The 24457-nt window shown below is 34.9% G+C and overlaps 1 protein-coding gene across 1 annotated transcript in view; it reads right to left on the reverse strand.

Moving 5' to 3' along the window:
• Window positions 1–24457, reverse strand: part of LOC101737761 (transcription factor Sox-5) — a 419303-nt gene that overhangs the window by 268382 nt on the left and 126464 nt on the right. Inside the window, exon 3 of the mRNA XM_021353198.3 lies at window positions 17964–18019. The gene's annotated coding sequence lies outside the window, so the exon portion shown is untranslated. The remainder of the gene's footprint in view (window positions 1–17963; window positions 18020–24457) is intronic.

The following is a 24457-nucleotide window of genomic DNA, read 5'->3' on the forward strand; positions in this document are numbered from 1 at the left end:
AGCTTTTTTTTCTTTTCTTTTTTTATGATTGGAGGTTTACTGCTGAAAATTTCCCGATAAATAAATAAATTAATAATTTTACTCCTGTCTTACTAAGGTTTGCTGGAATTTTCCCGATAAATCAAGATATAGCCTAAATTTAAATAACGGCGAACGCAAAGACAGAATAGAACTGCAAATTGAATTATTTTCTGCCTGTTAATTTACAATTCTGTACCAGAATTTTTCTTGAAAAAGTTTTAAATACATTTTATTATCTTGACCTTTTCTTTTTCGATATGATCGCTGCAAAGATTTGAAAATGTCAACCGTCATTTAAAATAAACTGAATACGTGAAGCAAAAACTTTGTATCCCTTTTTACGAAAACTGCGCGGACGGAGGATTGTGAATTTTTCCACACTTATAGAGAATATAGAGAAGAAGTGCACAATGCTAATATTTTTTTTAAATAGTGCATAAAATATACATTAAATCAATAAAGAAAACATTACACACACTACATACCGTGTATTTGACGCACACACGCATGCATACTATTTATTGTCAAACTTTTGTTCTTGACGTCTGTGGTCAAATTGAGAATACATTAAATATTGTTTGTCTTTATTAATATTTTTTCATAGAGTAGCCTTGGCGCAATTTGTGATTATGAAAGTATAAAATACAATCATAATAGTGTACAAACTTACAATGCCAATTAATTATAGTCGAATTTCGACTACTGCGGGACCTCTAGTTTAAAATAAACTGATGTTTAGTTTAAATAACAATATTCACACTTCTATTTTATCCGACTATCGACGTAGGGTAATGTTTTCCATCGACTTAAGAGGAGGTAAAACGAATGAATGATTACTGGTGGCCGGAGGCCTTTCCAGTTTCACCAGGATAGGTGGGCTAGCAAAGGCTCAGCCAGGAGGGGTGGGTTTTGCTAACAGGTACCCGAGCGCCACCGAAGGAGACCTAACAACTCAAGGGCAGCTGCTTCGCGAATGAATCTACTACCGGATCGGAATCGATTGTTGCAAGCTATAACGGCTGTTCGACTTTCCTACCCTTCTGGGCTCACTGGTCACGCCACCACTATTATATCAAAAGGTAAAAGCCTATTTGGTTAAAACGACATTATGTTTAATACGCGACATTTATCTTTGTAATTAAAGGTTTATTTAGTACTAGCGGCCCGCTCCGGCTCCGCCCGGGTCTTTAACAAAAATTTCAACTATATTTGACGTTGAAAAGAACACTTATTGCGGCATAAGTACAATAGTTAGACATATGCTGTCGCGGCACTTTTTGTAAATAATAATGTGTTCTACAAAGTCGTAGTACATTATTTTACTCTGTCATGAATTTTCGCAGGGCACGCTATGTAAAGAATATTTTAGGCAATTTTTTACACCATGGGTTACATTATAGGAGTTTTAGTAAAGATCCCTATTTTTTTTCAAAAAAAAATTATAGCATATGTCACTCGGGAATAGTGCAGCTTCCCAACAGTGAAAGAATTTTTCAAATCGGTTCAGTAGTTTCGGAGCCTATTCAATACAAACAAACAAACAAATCTTTCCTCTTTATAATATTAGTATAGATTAGCATCAACAGTTCGATATTTTTAATCGATCTTCAATTATATTTACACCATTCAAATATCCGAAGAAATTCTTTTGTTATGATAATTTTTTTTAAACCAAATTTTAAACTTTAAATGGCTCTCCTGTAAGCTTTCCAAAATGTCGCTTAAACTTTCACCCCTCGATATAATATTATTTAACTATAATATATTTATAAAATATCCACTGTGAATTGTAGGGCAATACTTAAATAGTTTTAAATAGAATTCGCACAGAATCCGCCGAGCACTGAGAAGCATGCACATCCCAAAAGCATTTTAAACTACATAAGGCTAGAGAATCGGCTATCAGTGGAATCGCGAGTAGCAGCGAGCGACCCCCACGGCGACCATCTCGATCAAACTAACGAGCATCCAAACAATGTCTCTATTAGCTTATTTCAGAGCCTTAGATTGGAACACAAAGTGCGGTTGAGTCGATAATAGAATATATATATTTTTTAAACTTTTCTTTTTTTCGTCCATAGTTATTGCGTGTATATCGACGCATGAAAGGCAAACATGACTAAGCGAAAATAACTGCTTTGTACATAAATGATAGACAATAACCATATTCGATGCGCAAAAAAAATATATTTCTAGGTCTATTCAAATCATTTCAATCCTACAGCTACTAGCTAGATTCTACTACAGCTAGATTCGTTAAAATAAATTTTGTTTTCAGGTATTTCAACTTTAAATTAGTCTACTGTAAAGTTCACGCATTGTCGCTTAGTCACGTTTACCTTTCAAGCGTCGATATGTTTACAGTAATACCTCACAACCAGCACGAGTCAGTCCTTCGGTATACTTACTTTTTTTCCCTACCTATGCTGATTGCTATGGATTGTGATGAGAGACTATGTCAGTTTTGCCCTAACATGTAGGTGAGCTCACGGGGCTCAAACCGGAGTGTTGCTAACACTGGCCCTAGCAAGAGCAGTGATTCGCATAATCTAGCACCGGATCGGAAACACGACCCACTGAGAAGATCCGGCGAGAAACTCAGTGGACTGTGTCTGTGGGTGATGCCCAGTGCAAATACAGTTTGCTTTGGGAACCAGTTTCGCGATGATCGAATAAAACACGATAGATAAAATGTTCATTATTTTTTGTTCTATTAATGTAAAAAACATAGGCTACTCCAGACTAATTAGCTGTTATAAGCTTCTGTTTGACTATCGAAAATATATAAATATTTAATATATATTGCAACGTTATTATACAAAGAAGTACTTTTTAATACGCTTTTATTAGCTTCAGATGTATGTATGTTATGTATGTTAGTATGTAACGGAATCTTTGAACATTATTTTGACCCCCTTCAAAACGTCGGATTAACTCGAAATTTGGTATACTTTTTAAGGACCTATGACAATTTAAAATTAAAAAAATAATGAAAAAATTGAAATTCAACTAAAAAATTAAAAATAAATAATAGTTAAAAAAAATCAACAAAATACGCTTTTATAGAAAATCAACTAACAATTAGAAAATAAATTTGAATTAAAAATAGTGTAAGAAAAAATGATTTTGCACTCCACGCTTTTTTTTTTACAACATAATCATTTTAGTTCCATTTTCTATAAAAGCGTATTTTGTTCTTTTTTTTTTTAAACTCTTATTTATTGTATTAACTATCAGTTGTTTCTGTGATTAATATGAAAAAAAAGGTTGTGGTTTTAATTAATGGGTAAATGCCATTAGCTTGGGACATCTGACATATGAGAAGAAAATTAACGCTTTTTGTTCAGTTACTTCTTGTTTTGCAGCTCAGGAATTTAAACTTTCGTATTATTATTTTTTACTATATTAAGTGAACGAGCTTTTTCGGTTCGAAAATCGGAGACAGGAACGATTAATGCATTCTTGATGTGTATCGAAATAATCGAAACAGCAATTAATATCATTCAATTAAAACCTACACATTATTTATATATGAGTCATACACAACATATGTGAATTTTAATTTGTATGCATAACGCTTCACTGTTCGCAGCTTTACTATTAATTTGAAATAAATAATAGTTTAAAAAAAACTAACAAAATACGCTTTTATAGAAAATCCAAAATAAAAATATGAAAATAAATTTTAATAAATTTGAATTAAAAATAGTGTAAGAAAAATATATTTTATTGTAAAAAAAGCGTGGGGTGCATGGTATCGGTAGTTATAAATATTTTATGAACAAATATGAGTAGAAGGGTTATTTTGATAATATCCTGAAAAGCACAATAAAATTAATTTACAATAAATCATCAGACGGCTGCAGGAAAAATAATTTAGCTTAACTTCAATGTAATTCACCACAAATAGCTCAAAACTCTCTATAACATACGTATGGCATGTGTTTATCGTAACAATAATTATTAAAGAAAAATGTCGAGGAATTTAGAGCTGTTATTCCGAATAATGGCGGTGAAAGAAATCTTCTTATTCTAATTCACTCAGTGTTGGCAAAGTGGTTACACGCACTAGATCCTCGCTCTCCTTTTATCATTTCGCTACTTCAAATTCGATGCCAACGTTTTGTCTCGAGAAGTATAAGATAATCGCATTAATAGAAATAAGACCTCAATCTTTATTATGTCCTAAACTGCATTTATTTATGACGTCTATGTTCACGTATCGGGCCATTTCGTTACATGAATGCAGTGAGCTCGCTTGCCTGTTTTAAGGATTTTAAGCAATAAAAAAAAAACGCGAATTCATGTTGGAATTACTCATTATTATGTGAAAGTTGGGAAGCTTGGTATTCCATAATGAATCCATATCTTATTTAAGCAGGATTGACAAGCCAATACAGTCAAAGCGTTTACCGGCATTGATATATGTCACACAATCTACATTTTTTTATATAAAATATATCTTATGATACAAAAAAATTCGATATCAAATAGCAAATGGTTAAATTCACATTGTAGTCTACGACGTCATTGATAACAAAGTCGGCATGTCAAAGAGAAAGCAAGGGGCTCTTAATACGAATTTGCACTTTTTAAAATTTATTTTACAATAACACAACTCTATTGTTTCCACTGTCCGATCGCCCGCGGAGCCCCTTGCCCCGCTATGCAAATAAAGTTGGAAGCAAAAACAAAGCGAAACATGGCAATTACACTGGGTGGAAAATTAACTGACATCGATACGACGTCCACGTTTGGCCATGCACTCTTCGCGTAATGAGTCTAGATATCCGAGTTTTAGTGCACGGCAGTGTATTTTTTATTTTGTTTTGCAGTGACTTGAGAGATTCAGAATTAATTGTCTGTTATTGGAAGGCTATTGTGTATTGATGCAAGATGACGGCATAAGCGTTAGCTTTAAATACCTACTAGATGATGATTTTTTTGATAACGCCATCTTGTTGTGTCTTTAAAGCGGTTAGTTGCGCTAAATTTTGAAAAATAGTATTATTTTCGCCAATAGATGTCGAAAACATGAATAAAACAACATTTTCTGAAAATAAATCGTAGCTAGATCGATTTATCGCCCCCGAAATCCCCTGTATACTAACTTTTATGAAAATCGATGGAGCCGTTTCCGAGATTCAGATTATATATATATATTAATATACAAGAATTTCTCGTTTAAAGGTATAATATTTTGAATTTGTCATAGCAGGTTTAGACCCCTGGGTTTTGTAACAGATCTAATTGTAAAAGCTATCCTCGATACATGAACGACGTATGCTGAACAAAATGATACCTTGCAACGAAAAAAATATTAATTTTTTATAAGTTGTGAATTTAATAAGTTGGGGAAAAAGTCTTTTCGCATTTTAGTATGTATGAACTTGTAATAAAATCTCTTTGGCTATACTATTTGTATCTGGCTGGTTTTGGTATCATTAAAAGTTAAAATTTTACAGAAGATAATTCCAAATTCAATTAAGGAAAATGTGTGATTTTTATTTATTTTTCGTACTGTCAAAATGAGTGAATATAATGAAGAAATTCGATACATTTTAAAATTTTACTACAAAAAAGGTAAAAATGCAAAGCAAACCGCGAAAAAAATGTTAATAATTAATAATGTTTCGTAGCTGAATAGAAAAACGGAAAAAATGGAAGTTTGGCTGAATTGTATTTATAATTAGGTAATTTGGTGGAATGTTTAGTTAATATTTCTTGAATTTCCTAATTTTGAGGAGTTTTAACTATACTTAGGAAATTCTTAATAGGAAGCACTAGTAACGCTTTAAGCATTAGCAACGCTTTAAGCGTATGAATTTAAGAAAAACCTTACAGTTAAGATCTTTCACCCAGCCCTCTTCTTTACCCGGCAAACTAACGATCACAAATATTCTATCAGGAGCATTTTTAAACGTGAGTTTATCTTGAAAATATCAATACAAGCTTTTACCTGATTTTTTCTGTTCTATGACAATTACAATCAATATAGAACTTTAATGCTAAACATACAATTAAACAATTAAAAATAATGTTTCAACCAGTAACGATCCGATCCAAAATAGCTGTTCTGTCTAATTAATACTGTAATTTATATACTAATATCATGACGAAGTAACTGTTTTAAACAGGCGTATTTAATTCCCGTGTATTTTTAGGTCTAAAGTAATAATTTAATTCTAATCGTCAGAATATTTCTATGCTAAAGTCAAAAACCTATTCCTAAAAAAAATGAAATTTTCAAATGTGCAATATTTTAATTTAATGTTGTCATTTAAATTTTTATAGGGTCTATAAAATAAACATAAAAATAATCTGAAAATCGCAATTTATTATTAGATTTTATTTTTAGAACGAAAGCTTCTTAAAATAGCAATTTATAGCAAGCTATAAGAGTATTATAAACGAATGCACTCAAAACTAAGTTTTATATACATATATTAAGTTGGGGAAAAAGTCTTTTCGCATTATAGTATGTATGAACTTGTAATAAAATCTCTTTGGCTATACTATTTGTATCTGGCTGGTTTTGGTATCATTAAAAGTTTAAATTTTAAAGAAGATAATTCCAAATTCATATTAGGAAAATCTGTGATTTTTATTTATGTTTCGTACTGTCAAGATGACTGAATCTAATGAAGAAATTCGATACATTTTGGCTGCCCTACCCTTCAAACCGAAACGCATTACTGCTTCACGACAGAAATAGGCAGAGTGGTGGTACCTACTCGTGCGGACTCAAAAGAGGTCCAACCACTAGTAAAAGCCTAAAAGAGCTTGTTAAGGTCTGTTCTAGCAAGTACTTCGTTGAATCTACCACCAGATCGCAACCGCGATTCACTGAAAAAATCCGGCGAGGTAATTAGTGGATGTATAGGCTAGGTTGTACATCGAAGTCTTGCTTCGACGAGAATACTGACTAGTGATTGAAATGCCTAAAAGCGAGTAGTGTAAGATCTACCGAGAGCTAACCAGGAGTATCTGACAGCACAGCGTCTTTGCCATCAAACGAACACAATGACAATAAAGTTTAACAGAGTCCTTTAAGGAGATAAAACGCGGAATCCCAAATAATACTAAAACAGACATCTCAAAAAAACCCTCGATCTATTTTAGTCAAACATTAATAAAAGAAACGTGATATTTTCTGCATGTGAGGGTTAACTTACCCCGAGAGGAACGCCACATAAATCTGCAGCTAAAGGGTTGTAAATCGACCGACCCCTCAAAGATAGTGATGTATTGTAACCAGTTTACCTTGACTCTTCCGAAGCTCCAACTTACAGATAACGTTGCACACAGATTCTTGGCGGTTAGCAAAGCTCAATCGAAACTGGTCGTTTATAAATACGTATGAAATTTTCAGGTGCCTCTTAAGACATGTTCAGTTTCACCCTTTCTCTACTCTTTGCAAATTGATATTGGGTTTTGGTCGCTCAAGTTTTTTGTCTGTAAATTCTCTTTTTCTTATTTTTAGATTATTGTTTTTGTTTTTTTTATAGGAATAGGAATAAGCGGGGCGGCGGTTTTAGCTGGTAAAGCACCCATTACCCATTGCCTTGCATGTCTTCAAATAAGCCAAGGATAAAAATCTATTATGACCAGACTATAAGTTCGAGATATAGATTACGTAATAAAAATTATATTTTGATAGTCAGCGACTTAGCTCTGCCCCTGGCATTGCTGACGTCCATGAGCGGCGGAAACCACTCACCATTCGGTAGGAGATATGCTCAGTCTGTCTACAAGGGCTATAAAGAAGAAGCTACACTACTGATATCTTAATATATATAAATTACGTGTGACGTTGTTTGTCCGCGATGGACACCTAAACTACTGAACCGATTTTAACTTTTTTTTTAATATGTGTTTTATTCCAACTTCCATTAATGGTCGCAATATTTATTAATTAACAATAAAATGATTTCTTATGTTGATAGTTGTTATTAAGTGTAAGTTTCATAAGTCTAAAACAGATGGCGCCTTAAATCAGTTTTTACAGACAATTGTAATACTGTCTGACATTAATATCTCATACATGACGCTGTGTTTAAAAATACCAACGTTTCACATAAGCTACAATTAAATGGCATAAACACCACGTGTTGCTGAGGCTAAAGTACAAGTGAAATTTAGTTCGTAGTATGCGTAATACAGTTAAATCCAATTGTTCTTACTTTCTTAATTTTTGGTATTAACATAGCCGGCCACATGTTATTTAGAAACAAAAACCTTAGCCACAGCAACGTGTGACCGGGTCTGCTAGTTATATAGAAAAAATAAATCACTAAGAACCATATGTACCTACTGTCAGCCTCTCCATCTAGAGTACCTATGCAGATGAATAAAAAAGCACATCGTGGCTCAAAGAGATTCCCAATAATGAAAGAGTCTTCCGATCGTGCTCCGGCATCTGTTGCCATATTTCAGTGATTTTATTTTTTCATGTCCGTTCAGTGTGTGGGTAGTTTCATGGTGTGGGTAGTTGTGTGTTGAAACGAAAATACTGTGTTTTTGTGGAAATTGTGTAAAATAAGAAAAAATTACGGCACCATTATTTATATGATTTATTCTAACAACTGATTGTACCTACCAGCTGGACAAGTGTTATCCTTACAATTAATTACTTCTACACACTTCACTGCTCTGTTACTATGAATCCACTTGAATCTTCACTGGCTGAGATGTCAGAGCTGTTTAATGCACGTATGGCGAAGTTCGAAGCCCAGCTCAACAAGTCTCCAGAACCATCAACCACATCATCAAGTTTGGCATTGGAATTTTCGTCATTTCGGGCATTCATTACTGAGGCACTTAATAACTTGCAACAGCAGGTGGAGATGCTCGCGCGCATGCAGGATAATACAGAGACTCGCAGCCGCAGAAAAATGTTGATCATTCACGGAGTAGCTGAGACTAAGAGTGAGCAAATTGAACAGGTATTGTCTAATTTCATAGGCAGTCATCTTGCTTTGGCCGAGTTCTCCTCAGCTGATATTAGAAGATGTCACCGTATGAATAGATTGTCAACATCCGAAGGCTCTCGTCCCATACTGATAAAATTCCAAACGTATGAAATGCGCAGTCAAGTTTGGTTTTCTAAAACAAAACTAAAGGGTACCGGCTTTACTATTTCGGAGTTTCTGACGAAAGCGCGGCACGACATTTTCATGGCTGCACGGAGTAGATTCGGCATGAAGAAGGTCTGGACCAAGGATGGCTGTGTCTACATTTTGGGAGCGGATGGCATCAAACATCGCGTCGTTACACATCGAGATCTTAATCATCTTCAAAAGAACACATCGGAGGCAGTCCCTGAGGTTGATGCTCATAAGCGTGCTGTTACAAAACCGGCTGTGGTAAAGGCAAAGCGCGCTGCTGCTAGAAAGTGATAGTGATAATCTTGCTTCTTGTTTGTTTCCTTTCTTGTGTATAACAGGATTAACAGGTGACAAAGTGAAATTAACTTTCCTTATAAACTTTTTAATTATTATTTTTTATGATTTTTTTACATTTTATCGTTAATTTTGTTTATAATTTATAATATTAATAATGTAGTATTAATTTCAAACTACCTGTTTTTTGGCTTATAAGTACCTAGCCTTTTGTCGGTAGGTACATTTAATTTTAAATTTAAATATTTGAGTGACAGTGACAGTGCATGATATTGAAAATTTTTTAACTGTCAACTTTCAAGTGGCAAAAGGATCTTCGTCTATACAGCTAAATTACACGTATTAAGTTTAAAGCGAAGCTTAATAAAGAAAACGTCGAGATGAATTTAAGTATACTGTAATCTTTTCACTGCTACTCATGTTTCTGATTTGTATTTCTTTAATTTTAGTTTCTTTTATTTATTTATTTTGTTTTCTTTTTTTCTTTTTCTTTTGCTTTGTATTTACTATTTAATGTTTTCATTTTCTAATAAGATTATACTACCTAATTGCTACGTATATTTTATATAGGTATTCTATTTTGCTACTTTGATTTCCTTTTATTTTGTTATTTTGTTTGTCTTTTGGCTTGTTTTGTCTCTATTATAGTTAAATTAATTTTCATAGACACTTTCCCAGTTGGTGGGTATTATTAATTTGTATATATATTCATAACCGTATTGATATTTTGATATTGTGTATAATATATATATATATATATATATATATATATATATACTTATTTTCTCTACTTATATGCTCAACTCAACAGATACAAGTGAATCTGAAACTTTTTATTCAGCAAACAGCGACAACAGCGATATTAGTGTGCCTTCTTTAGCAGAAACATTGTCTTCACGGTTCTCTGGTGTTCCTAGGAATTTTAATGTCGTTCATATCAATGCCCAGAGTATTCCGGCTCATTTCCCTGACATGCTGGCAAGTTTTGATTCTAAGAATATCCATGCTATACTTGTGTCAGAATCTTGGCTTAAGCCATGTCTTCCGTCTACATCTTATACCATTCCTGGTTTTCAACTTTTTAGGAACGACCGTATTACTGGTGGCGGTGGTGGTGTTGCCATTTATATCCGTTCATATTTTAATTGTACAGTTGTTAATGTATCGGCACAGCCTACACCGCCATGTGCGGGCGAGCACTTATTTCTTGAAATAGAACTTCAACACACGAAGATGCTACTTGGTGTTTATTATTGTCCTTCGTCAAGTATAGATTTTTTTACTTCTTTTGAAACTTTGCTAGAAAACATAATGCCTTCATATACTCATACCATTATCATGGGTGACTTTAACACATGCCTCCTTAAAAATAATTCTCGCAGTACTTTATTTCACTCGATGATCGAATCGGTAAATTTAACTATTCTACCGTTGAACTCGACACATCATTTTCCAAACTGTGCTCCTTCACTTCTTGATCTTATTTTCGTTACTTCTCTTGATTACGTGGCTGACCATGGACAATGTTCAGCTGACGCTTTCTCATATCATGATCTCATTTTCGTCTCATACAAAGTACGACCTCCTAAGGCTAAGTCAAAAATTCTTCTGCTGCGCAGTTTTAACGGTATGGATATTGAAAGTCTTCGAGAAGATGCAGGCAGCATTGACTGGACTGCTTTGACGTGTTCTACCTCAATCAATGAGAAAGTTGATCAGTTCAATGCAAAATTAACTGGTCTATATGACAAGCACGCACCATGTCGACCAGTAAGAATAAAACATTTGCCAGCGCCGTGGCTTACTAATGAAATTAAAAGTATCTTAATCAAGAAGGCGGCTGCTAAATTAAAATATAAGAAAAAACCTACCCTCGAAAATGGCACAAATTATCACCGCATCCGTAATCACTGCAACAGGGTGTGTAGAGATGCACAACGCCAACATATCCATAGTGCTGTCGAAAATGGAGATCCAGCTAAAGTCTGGAAATTTCTTAGATCACTGGGGATTGGAAAATCACAACATAACACTCATTTATCTCATTCGAGTATTGATTTATTAAATCAACATTTCTGTGCGTCGTCCGATTTTGATGGGACAACTAAATCAAAAACATTAAATCATATTTCATCTCTTCCAGTCCCAAATTGCTCTCCATTTGTTTTTAATCACCTAACGGCTTGTGATGTTAAGCGGAGCATATTATCTATAACTTCCAATGCAGTTGGAAGTGACTGTGTCGCCCGTAATATGATCCTTCCTATCCTGGACCAAATCCTTCCCGTTATCTGTCATATCCTCAATCACTCATTATCTAGCGGCATCTTTCCAAAGGCTTGGAAAGAAGCACAAATTACACCACTGCCAAAAAAGTCGAATCCTATATCCTTTTCAGAATACCGTCCAATTTCCATTTTACCGTTCCTTTCAAAGGTTTTAGAACGCTTGATTCACAACCAGCTCAATGAGTTTCTTACAAGGAATCAGCTTTTAAACCCTTACCAATCCGGCTTTCGTCCTGGTCATAGCACAGTCACAGCCCTGGTGAATATTACGGATGCCATCAGACTTGGCATGGAGAGTGGGAAACTGACGGTGTTGGCATTGCTGGATTTCAGTAATGCATTTGGCACCGTTGATTTCGACATACTTCTAGCCATCCTTAGCTCCATTAACATATCTCCGACCGTGGTTGATTGGTTTCGAAGTTACCTGTCTGGTCGCCGACAGCGTATTCACTGTGAGAATGCCTATTCTTCATGGTGTGAAACGCACGTAGGTGTACCGCAGGGTGGCGTTTTATCCCCTTTACTTTTTTCAATTTTTATAAATTCTATCTCTATACAACTTACTTCTTCCTACCACCTGTATGCAGATGATCTACAGATCTATACACAAACTTCTTTGTCAGAACTGACCAACGCGATGAAGACGCTGAATAATGACTTATCAATATTATCCCGGTGGAGTAATTCGCATGGATTGAGGGTGAACCCGTCGAAGACACGGGTCATTGTTGTCGGCAGTTCAAGATTGTGCTCGAAAGTGAAATGGTCGCAGCTTCCGGCTATTTTATTTGATGGCGTACCAATTCCTATCAGCGATACTGTGAAAAATTTAGGAATCTTAATTGATAAAAACCTTTCATGGAACGCTCAGATAAAAGAGGTTAGCCGGAAGGTGTTTGCAACAGCTGGATCTTTGAGACGGTTACGAAATTTTCTTCCAACTGCCACTAAAACTGCGCTTGCACAATCTCTCCTTCTTCCAATTCTTGACTACGCCGATGCCAGCTATACTGATTTAACTGAAACACAACTTGATAAACTTGAGCGGCTACAAAATTTCTGCATAAGATTCATATTTGGTTTACGGAAATATGATCATGTATCTGAATTTCGCACTAAACTCAAGTGGTTACCAATTCGCCTTCGCCGCAATACTCATGTCCTTTCATTACTATACTGTACTCTCTTTAACCCCCATGCCCCCATATATCTCAAAGAACGTTTCGAGTTCCTACGTGATACGCATAATTTTTCCCTGAGATCATCAGATAGCCTGAGACTGAAAATGCCGGCGCATTCATCATCATTCTTTGATCATTCATTCACCGTCCAGGCGGTTCGATTGTGGAATGCTCTGCCGGATGCAGTGAGAAGTGCTCAAACTTTAAACTGTTTTAAAAGAATGGTGAAGGAACACTACTTATCTTCTTAGTGCTGTTTGTTTGCATCATCATTTATTATTTCCATACTGTTGATGTATTATGTGTATGTAAGTATATTAGTATGTATTGTATGTAAGTATGTATATTGGTATATAATAATAAGTATATATTTCATATTATATGTAAACGGTATATATTTTGTTTATTGTATGTATATATTTTCTATAATGTATTATCTATAGTACACCGCAACATACCTGCTATATTTTTTTATATTTTCCAGAATTTCTATAAATTATACGGTTGTCTGGAAGAGATCGCTTTTAGCGATAAGACCGCCTATTGTACAAATTTATCTGTTTTTTGATTGTTTTTTTGAATGTATATTGTGTTTTGGTGTGCAATAAAGTGTATTCTCTCTCTCTCTTCAGGTGAAAACATTGCGGCCCATCAAGGTATTGACGCCGTCCGACCCCTGGCTCGGAGCCTGCTATAATTCACAAAGGGAAACTCGCAGCCAATACCGGAGTAGCTCTCCGACATAGATTAAGTTACGTAGAAGGTTCCGGTCAGCGTCCTCGTCGAACTCGTTGCTTGCGACGAAAGACTCGACGAGCGAACTAACCCACAGACACAGTCCACTGAGTTTCTCACCGGATCTTCGTAGCGGGTCGCGTTTCCGATCCGGTGGTAGATTCTGCGAAGCACTGCCCTTGCTAGGGCCAGTGTTAGTACCATTCCAGTTTGAGCCCCGTAAGCTCACCTACACGTTAGGGCGTAGCTGATATAGCCTTTCAGCATAGGTAGAAAAAAAAACGTAGAAGAAACGTGGTTGGAGTTAAAAAAATGGATTTATTATCTGTCAATGATTAGACTATTGACTTTAAATTTAAAATGGAGGTAATTTATATTTGTGTCCTCGATCAAACCTTTTTTTTTTATTGCCCCTGTTGCCTGACGGGCATACGACCCACCTGATGGTGAGTGGTTACTGTCACCCAGCAATGCCAGGGGCAGCGCAAAGCCGCTACCTACCGTTAAATCAGCTAAAAGCTAAAATCAGCTGAGTTTTTTTATTGCTTGAATCTTGCTCGTCCACTGTTTTTTAATGTTATTTTGCTTTTGGTGTGTAATAAAGTGTATTCTCTCTCTCTCTCTCTCTCTCTCTCTCTCTCTCGCTTTGTAAGACCTCACGGTGCTACTGCTGGTAAGTCTTAGTGGTTTCCACATCCAATAGACATCAACAGCGTGAATGCCGCCACTCACCTTGAGCCGTGAATTTGAAGTTTGAATTTGAGTTTTTGACAGTTTTATAGTACAACGGCTGCTCTACTCTTCAAACCAGATCGCGTTGCTGCGCCACCGCAGAAATAATCAGAACGGGGTACCTACCCCTGCGGATTTACAAGATCTTCTAACGGCTGTAAGGTTTGGTTTTATTACACGATATTATTCCTTCATCGTGGAAATCATTCGTGAAAATATATTAGAAAAATTGGTACCTGAGGGATTCGAACACCGGTACATTTGTATCACTCTATACTGATTGAGCATTGGGCGCCTTTTCTTTTGGGCCGTCATAACTTCTTACGACAAGACTGTTAGGTATTAGGTAGGTTCATACTGGATCGACCATTAAATATCTTACAAAGGTTCTAAAGCCATACCTTGTCAGATTCAACGTTTTTTTTGAATGGATGGACCAGTGATGATTAAAAGAGTATGGCGCTCAAAAGTAACTTGCCATGATGTTCTTTGAATATCATTAATATTATATTTACATAATCCAGTATTAATTTACCCAAAATTTCTTTATTGGTGGTAAAACGTCTTGTGAGTTCGCATGGGTAGGTACCACCAGCCTGCCTGTTTTTGCTGTGAAGCAGTAATACGTTTCGGCTTAAAGGGTGGGGCAGACGTTGTATTGTATAAACTGAGACCTTAAAACTCATATTTCAAGGTGGGCGGCGGCATTTACGTTGTAGATGTCTATGGCCTCCGGTAACCACTTAGCAGCAGGAGAGCAGTAAGCTCGGTCACGGGTCTAAGCAACAAAAAAAAGACTAAAAACAGATACGCGTAATGTAAATAAGTCAAATCTGATCCGAATCTGTAATTCAAATCTAGAATAATATAATCGAAAATATCGATTTTTGTTTTCTTACCTTAATTAATTCAACAAGTTTTGCATGTCTTTCTGTCAATTCTTATTCTGTGACCTTTAAAAGATATGGCAGATAGTTTAAAAATACAATATTGTGATTCACATTTTTGTTTTTACACACAGATGAATGCCACTACGCACTTTAAAATATGGGACCGAAATATCAAATGAACAAATGTCAAAATGGTACACCACTCTGTGGTATAAATAGGCAGAATTGTTTATCTGCCCGCACGGGCTCAAAATATGCTCTACCAGACACATTACGGAAATATTGAAAAGTTTAGCCACTTTCCATTTATATTTTTTTACTATTTGCATCTTTATTTCGCGATTAATTATTCCTTCATTTCGGAAGTCATTCGTGAATTTTCTTTAAGTACAAGTTGTAATCAAATTTTAAGTACGTATTTCCTTAGAAGACGTAGTTAGTACCTGCTTGCAGTATACATGAGCATAGACACAGTCTCGTTATTGGAAATGAAAACACCGCTATCATATACTTTAGTCTCATCATCATAGTCGGTTGCTCTTGGCAGAGCAGTTATGGTCATGTGGAATTCTTGTTTATTAAAGCCTTGATAGATGTTTTCCATAGTGTGCGTTAAGTGGGGCTTCAGTAAGGTCTTTCACGTGATCAATCCAGAGCATGGGGATTCGTTCACGTGATCTCTTACCATTGACCCTACCCTGGACCCTGGGGCGTAAGGGGAGAATGGAACTAAGATCGTATCCGACCCTTTTGTCAACCCCACCTGCACGCACAGACAGTTTATATGTTTAAACTGTCTCGTTGGACGTTGTAGCCTCATCCAACCGAGGTCAGATTGATCTCAGTGGGGAGTATGGTTATATCGCCATTGCCCGGTCACCAGAGCCCCGTCCGTTATCTGGTCTGTTACTAGTGATAGGACCTCTTTTGAGTCCGCACGGATAGGTACCACCACCCCGTCTATTTCTGCCGTGAAGCAGTAATGCGTTTCGGTTTGAAGGGTGGGGCAGCCGTTGTAACTATACTTGAGACCTTAGAACTTATATCTCAAGGTGGGTGGCGCATTTACGTTGTAGATGTCATAGGCTCTAGTAACCACTTAACACCAGGTTGTGAGCTCGTCCACACATATATATATATGCTATAAAAAAAGTATTGAAAATTTGAAGAACACACATTTTGCTTGGAGAATGCTCGTGTAGATCTTTTGAGAGACTTTTAAGAGTGTTGACGTTCTATTACCATGCTTGCATACACGAACTTTAATGGATTGCAATTTTCATTATAAAAAAAACCATAGACATTTTAAGAAATGCTCTCAAGATTGCCTACGGCTCACGCGATACGGGCGACATTTCGTCTGACGTGAAGTCATCGAACTCACGATCGTGACCCGATATTGGAACAGGTGTGGACGCCCACGCATTTCATATTAATACTCGTGTTTATTTTTATACTAAATTAACTTGTATAAGCGTTTCACTATTTAATTTATTTAACAATTTAATTAATCGCTATCGTACCTTTTATGGACAACGATGCAGCACGAATAGCAAATTTACGTGGGAAAATTACAGAAAAAATATATTTCGCATTTCAAGAATTCTATTTTATTCTATTTTACTGGTGGTTGGATTTCTTGTGAGTCCGCGCGGTTAGGTACCACCACCCTGCCTATTTCTGCCGTGAAGCAGTAATTGCGTTTCAGTTTGAAGGGTGCGGCAGCCGTTGTAACTATACTTGAGAGCTTAGAGCTTATATCTCAAGGTGGGTGGCGCATTTACGTCGTAGATTACGTCTATGGGCTCCAGTAACCACTTAACACTAGGTGGGCTGTGAGCTCGTCCAACCATCTAAGCAATAAAAAATAAATAAAAAAGAATAGAACATCGTTAAAATTCATTGATTTTTGCATGTTTTTTTTATAACAATACATTAATTCATTAATTTGTGCAATCACTGTTTAGCGGTTAATTAAAAAAAAACTCTTACTATCGTAAATTATAGTAAATTTCTTTACTCGAGAACAGAAAGTGAAAACGTATCGGGAAAGTTCAAAAGAATTAAACATACAATGACTCGTTTGACTCACAGGATACAACTTTAAATATCGATTAAGCTCAAAACATAGTTACTTAAAGCTGTGAACGTTTGCAAGCGGCATTAAAAGTTTGTTGCAGGATATTAGACATTCCGTCTGCGGTGTAATTAGCAAATGGCTAAAGATCGAATGGCGATAGGTTTTCGAGTTTTTCACCCTAGTTTTTCATACATTACGGTTTCCTTTTGGGCGCCAAACAAAAATCACTTCTTTTTCTTTGGAACGCTTACTAATGGACTAAAATTTGTATACTGTTATGGTTTTTGTTGTATTTTACACCTAAGGTGCGATTATCAATTGTATAATGACCTCGGATAATTAAAGCTATGCATTTGGCATTCCATAAAACAAATAAAGCACTTGATTGAAGATCAAACTTTGTAATGTATAAATGAGTGAGACCGAAATAATTGAGATTACGAACAGTGAGATGAAAATGATTGTTAATTAACTGTTATTTCATATTTTTAATTTTTTGTATTAAATATTACTTTAATTACTGAGTGCACTTCTTTTCGTCACGTCAGCATAATTTGGGACCTTTAACCCAGAGGAATTTAACAATGTCAAACACCGATCTACGATATATATAAATATTAAAAGAAATCTACCTTTTTCTAACTCATCACGAAGATCAACTGGAATCTTGTCTTCCAAGCGTTGTTAACTGAAAAAAAAAACAATACAATTAAAAAAATATATTTAATCAAGAAAAATATGTATTAATGGTGATTTTAATACAGCGAACATCAAGCCAACTGAGTAACACGCACTATATTATTTATTTATTTGTTAAACTTTATTTACAAGAGTACACGGGCAGACTTAATGCCTAAGAATACTTTGCTAGTCAACCAAGAACCGTGCAGAGAGCGCTGTAGTAAGTGCAATGCCATATGAAAAATATACATTACGAATACAATTTTTTTTGTTGTTTAGATGGGTGGACGAGCTCACAACCCACCTGGTGTTAAGTGGTTACTGGAGCCCATAGACATCTACGACGTAAATGCGCCACCCAGCTTGAGATATAAGTTCTAAGGTCTCAAGTATAGTTACAACGGCTGCCCCATCCTTCAAACCGAAACGCAATTACTGCTTCACGGCAGAAATAGGCAGGGTGGTGGTACCTACCCGTGCGGACTCACAAGAGGTCCTGTAAATTATAATTTTGCGGGTTTGATTTTTATAACACGATGTTATTCCTTCACTGTGGAAGTCAATCGTGAACATTTGTTGAGTACGTATTTCATTGTGTTCAAAAATCATCTGCAGGTTGCAAGATACCCTATCAGTTGTTTAGACAAACGGTTGGGAATTATGAAGATCAGGAAAAATCGGAGCTGATGTACCTACGGATTGGCAAGGATTCATGAGTAGAAGCTTTACGAGACCATAATCACATATCTTCAGTTTAACAGCTGTACAGACTGATGTCTTCAGCAACCTATCTTATCCTATCCTATCACCAACAATCTAACCATAAACGTAATCCTGAATACGTGAAAATGTTGAGCACTAGTTATTCGTGTGCTCAAAAAGACACTTAAATAATATTATCCTCACAATCATCGCGAGAGTAATCCTTTGATATTTGCCGTGAGGATTCTGAACGAGCCACGCGAACGATTCCTGTTTAAAAAGTTAAGAGAAAAAAAAAAAAGCTCCCAGAACAAAGGAAGCCGCCGCCAGGTGAAATTCGCAGATTAACCGAGCGTTTCGATAAACCAATAACGCGTGTAGTCGATTTGTTGTGCATTGGCGTGTGTCGAGTTTTTGCGGGTAGTTATAAAAAAAAAAACGGATTAACTTTAGTTCGTGATTGTATTATATTTACTGCGTATTAAATCAAATTTAAATTATCTACCTGAAATTTTACAGCTGATAATATTATATATAGTTATATATTTAAGTACAAAAAAATATTTTCAAAGTAACTGCTTTTTACAATGCAAAATTAAATGTTCCTACTTACAAGGTTACTTGGGCTGCTAATTAATAAATTTATTTTAAATATTTATAATATTTTAACTATTTTTATTTAATTGCTGCATAGATGGGTGAACGGGCTCACGACCCACCTAATGTTAAGTGCTTACCGGTAGATGTCGCCACCCACTTTTTAAGGTGTCAGTTTTTACAGTGGAACGGCTGCCTCACCCTTCAAACGGAAATGCTCTAACTGCCGAAATAGGTGGGGTAATGGTACTTAACCATGTGGACTCACAAAACGTCCTATCGAATTTCCGGATTTCTAAGCTATCTAAGATCTTCTGTTGTGCTCTCAATATCGCTACAAAGATAGAGACGAGAAGAAACAGATTCTGTAACCGTATCTATACCTTTCACGAATTTTATTTCGAGTCATGTTTGGAAATGAGGTGATCCTTTTGGTGATAAAGATGACGTCGTCAAAAGGTAAGTACCAATATTCTGGCAACTTTACATACCTGATCATCAGTAGGAGTGCTATACGCAAGTAGGTGGGTTAGAACATAAGTGCTATAGTATAAGTCGGTATTAAGTACGGAAGTCGATGATCATAAACAGTTTTACAACCTAACAGATGCTAAGCGTTTAATGTCACTAAGTATATACAGGAATAATTTATTCCAAGTAAAATATCAAATGTCTGTTCTTACGAAATTCAATTAATTTTTTAGAAGAATTTACATTACGAAAAAACAATCGGCTATCTGTAAAGTCGCTTTACGGACGATAGTTTTACGTGATAACGTTAGTAGCAGAAGTATTAGAGCTGTTAGCTCTGACGTCACGCGAGAAGAGAGATAAATGTGTCACAAGCCAACGGTTGGGCCGATTGTGCCTTTCTATAGCTTAATCCGCGCTCTCGCTTGCACGCTCAGGCTCAGACGGAACGTGACACTTTTTCGTGCGCTCAGCCGGTGTTCATTCGACTTTTAAAACGTGCAAAAAAAACATTGAATTCTTTAAAATAATTAAATGTTCATGATTAAATCCTACAAACATTATCGCTGAGCCCAGATGTATCGGTATTTGTCGATTCGTACTAAGCTCTCCAATAATTACGAATAATTTCAAATTAAAAAAATAAACGAGGCCAATCTACAGCGACGTCAGTTTAAAAGACAAAGTGTCAAGATGAAAGGACCCGCCGCCGATTGTCGCGGCATTGTATCGTCACTCGTTAGTCTGGCATTATCTTACCAAGATTTATTTTAACGATTAATTTTGAGGTCTAATTTTAAAGATACCGGCGTTTTTTCGATTTCCCAATCAAAGAAAAAAAGCTGCTAATCTACAACTCTTTTTCATACTTAAGTATAGGGTAAATATAAGCTTTAATTGATAAAGCTCTCGGATATTGAACAAAGTTACTGGTGGTAGGACCTCTTGTGAGTCCGCACGGGTAGGTACCACCGCCCCGCCTATTTCTGCCGTGAAGCAGTAATGCGTTTCGGTTTGAAGGTTGGGGCAGCCGTTGTGACTACGCTGAGACCTTAGAACTATATCTCAAGGTGTGTGGCGCATTTACGTTGTAGATTTCTATGGGCTCCAGTAACCATTTAACACCAGGTGGGCTGTGAGCTCGTCCACACATCTAAGCAATAAAAATAAAAACCACTACTGTAAGCTAAGAACGACCTTGTCTCCCACTTGGCGTTTCAAAGTTATTACGTAGCTGGCTTAAATAGAAACATCTCCTGTCATTATCTTTATTAATTTATTATTTAAAAGCCTCGGATATATCGTCTTTTCGCATTAAAAGTGTACAATTTCCAAAAATATTCGAAATTGAGTTAATTTGCGGAATCATTTGGTATAAACAATATTTTTCTCATAAATACTATCAAAAGAGCGTAATTTAGTTTTAGTTTTCTTTTTTTTTTAGTTTACCTATATTTTGACTACTATTAACAAAATTAATACATAGTTTTATCTTACTTTAAAAGACAGATAATGTAACTGGTAAAAAAAAATGTTGCAAAGATAATTAATATTAAAAATATCACATGTTAAACCTTTAAAACACTCTCCTGTAAAATTAGTAAATTTTGAGTTTATACAGTTTTGATGCGAGGAGACGATACAATCCACTCCATAAACACTCGAATACATAATCCATATTTACAAATGTAATTAACTCTCAGACACAGCCCACTGAGTTTCTCGCTGGATCTTCTCAGTGGGTCGCGTTTCCGATCCGGTGGTAGATTCTGCGAGGCACGGCTCTTGCTAGGGTTCGTGTTAGCATCGTCGTCAGGTTTGAGCCCCGTGACCTCACCTACTAGTTACAGTTACGCTGGAATAGCATCTCTAGGCTACCAGCTAGATAGGAAAAAAAAAAACAAATGTAATAAATCGTTTATACTCAAATATTTTTTAGGTAATCAATGTGAGATGTTGGTAGTCGAAATTGTAATTTAATGATTGTCTCACTTTGATTATATTATAACAAGCGGCGCGCTCCGGCTCCGCTTGGGTCTTTAATAAAAATTTCAACGATATTTGACGTTTTTTATTTTATTTTTATAAAAGAACACTTATTGCGGCAGAACTATAATAGTTAGATATATGCTGTCGCGACACTTTTTGTAAATAATAATGTGTTCTACAAAGCCGTAGTACATTATTTTATTATATCATCAATAGTTTTCGCAGGGCACGCGATGTAAAGAATATTTTAGGTAATTTTTTTACACCTTGGTTTACATTATTGGAGTTTTAGTAAGGATCCCTAATTTGTTTCTAAAAAAAAATTATAGCCTATGTCACTCGGGATTAGTGTAGCTTCCAAACAGTGAAAGAATTTTTCAAATCGGTTCAGTAGTTTCGAGGCCTATTCAATACAAACAAACAAACAAATCTTTCCTCTTTATAATATTAGCATAGATAATGCTACGTAGTAGATTTATAGGTGAAAAGCTAACATAAAACTATTTTAGCTTATTCCATTGATCAATAGAACAAAATTAGTTTCTGATTTGATTATGAGCGACAGTAACTTCACCATTACTGTAAGTGGTCAATCTATGGTCGATGGGAAACATTTTATCATAAACATTTATAATTATTTTTTTTTTTTTTTATTTAAATATAAATGAATCATTCATATTGTTTAAATCGCTTCAGCTTATAAATCGAACCGTAAATAATTTCAGCGATTAACGCTCATAGCGGCGACCATTAAGCCACAATTGGGATGCGCATCTTTACAATGATTGCGTGCGTAGTTTTCTGCCATTGTTTTAAAGTAGACTTCGCTATTATCCAGCATTTTCTGGGGCCGTACTTAAACAGCGTGGTAGTTGAAGTATTGTGCAATAGAAGAAAAAACTTTTTCTCTTTTGTATTCATAGCATATCAAAAAGTATCTCCGACAATCGTCCTCGCCGGAAATTTTCAAGTCCAGATTGAAATCGCACTACTTTGCTTCTATGATATAACTGTATAAGTTTCTACTTCTTTTGTATTTTATCTTGTATATTTTTAGTATTTATTTGTATTTAATCGTATGTAAGTTTATCTTATATGGTATTTATTTTTCACATGTGTATTTAAGTATATATTTTTATGTAAGTTTATTAAGATATAGCACCGTCCAGTTAACTTATTCCTCTCCCTGCAAGGTTGCCTGGAAGAGATCGCTTTCAGCGATAAGGCCGCCGATTTATATACCGACTTTTGTTTTATTACTTTACTGTGTACATATTAAGGTGTTATATAAATAAAGAGTTATTATTATTATTATTATTATTTATTTACGAGTTACGAAAATTGTGTAATTATATTGAATTGGTTTTGGATTTTCGTAAAATTATAATGTTGTAGGTGGTAGGTCAAACAAATAGTTTGAATTTCATTTTTTATTTTGTATAGTTAATTTTTTTAAATAAGCCTTAGCTCAATGTTATTAATCGTAGAAATATGTTAAGAATCTTCATGAATTTTCGTAGAAACAACCTAGTCGCGACATCTAGCGGTGACAAACCAAACCAAATTCTGAAACAAACTAGAGCTTTTATAGCTGCGGAAATATTCCATATTATTATGTGTTTATTATAACCACTAAGTATGAACATGCAATATAACCAATTTTATTATCAAGATATGTAATTGTGATTTGATCGTATTATATAACATTTGATTCAAAAAATAAATAAAAATATATATAATTAATTACTTAATTTTTTGTACGTTATTACAAAATTAAATTAAAAAAATATTTATTAATATTATAATTATTAATTAAAAAAATTTTTGTTAATTTTTTTTTAATTAATGTTCAAATGTTACGAAGTGATTAGTTTATTATTTATATCGTAAGATCAAATACATATAAATAATAAAAAAATTAATGTTATTCAAGGTTCTTGTTTTGTATTGTAGTAATTGTTACGTTATAATACTCAGTGTAAAAAATTCATATTTAAAAAAAAAAAAATATTAAAAAATAAATAAATAATAATTTTATATGTAAAAAAAAAAGACATGCCCGCTGAGTTTCTTGCCAATTCTTCTCAGGACGGAGGCTAGTTGTTGTGAATTGGCGGTAGTTCTTTTGACGTTCAACAAGTATGTACTTTCATTTATGTTGAATAAAATTTTTTTGATTTGATTTGATTTGATTTGATTTGTATACGTGATAATACTTTAAGTGTCTACTGGAAGTGATATTATTTTATAACAAGCTGTAGTTCTATAAAAAATGTCTATGGTTAAAATTTCCATACCATCTTTCATTGATTATAGCTTGGTTACCAAAATCATTATTAAAAGGAAGTGCTTGGGATGCCTTTAAGCATTTCAGAAGCTCACGACACGCTAACATACATTTAAATATTGAGTAAAATAAAATAAAATTTTAAAAATCTGTTAAGTCGTAATTTTTAATGCAAACATTATGAATAATATATTTTTGAGATCCAATAACGATTTTGTCGGGTAATATAAATTTTACGATTCATATTAGCAGGATTATGAAGTGTTAATATTTGAAAATATTACATAACCTTTGACATCTAGCAATAGAAATATCGGGCTACTGATCGCTTTAAGCAAAAATTAATCTGCCATTTTTTTTTTTTTTTAACAGTGATTGCTAGGGCGTTTTCGAAGAAGT

The sequence above is a fragment of the Bombyx mori genome, chromosome 14 (genome assembly GCF_030269925.1).
Source record: "Bombyx mori chromosome 14, ASM3026992v2".
Taxonomy (NCBI): domain Eukaryota; kingdom Metazoa; phylum Arthropoda; class Insecta; order Lepidoptera; family Bombycidae; genus Bombyx; species Bombyx mori.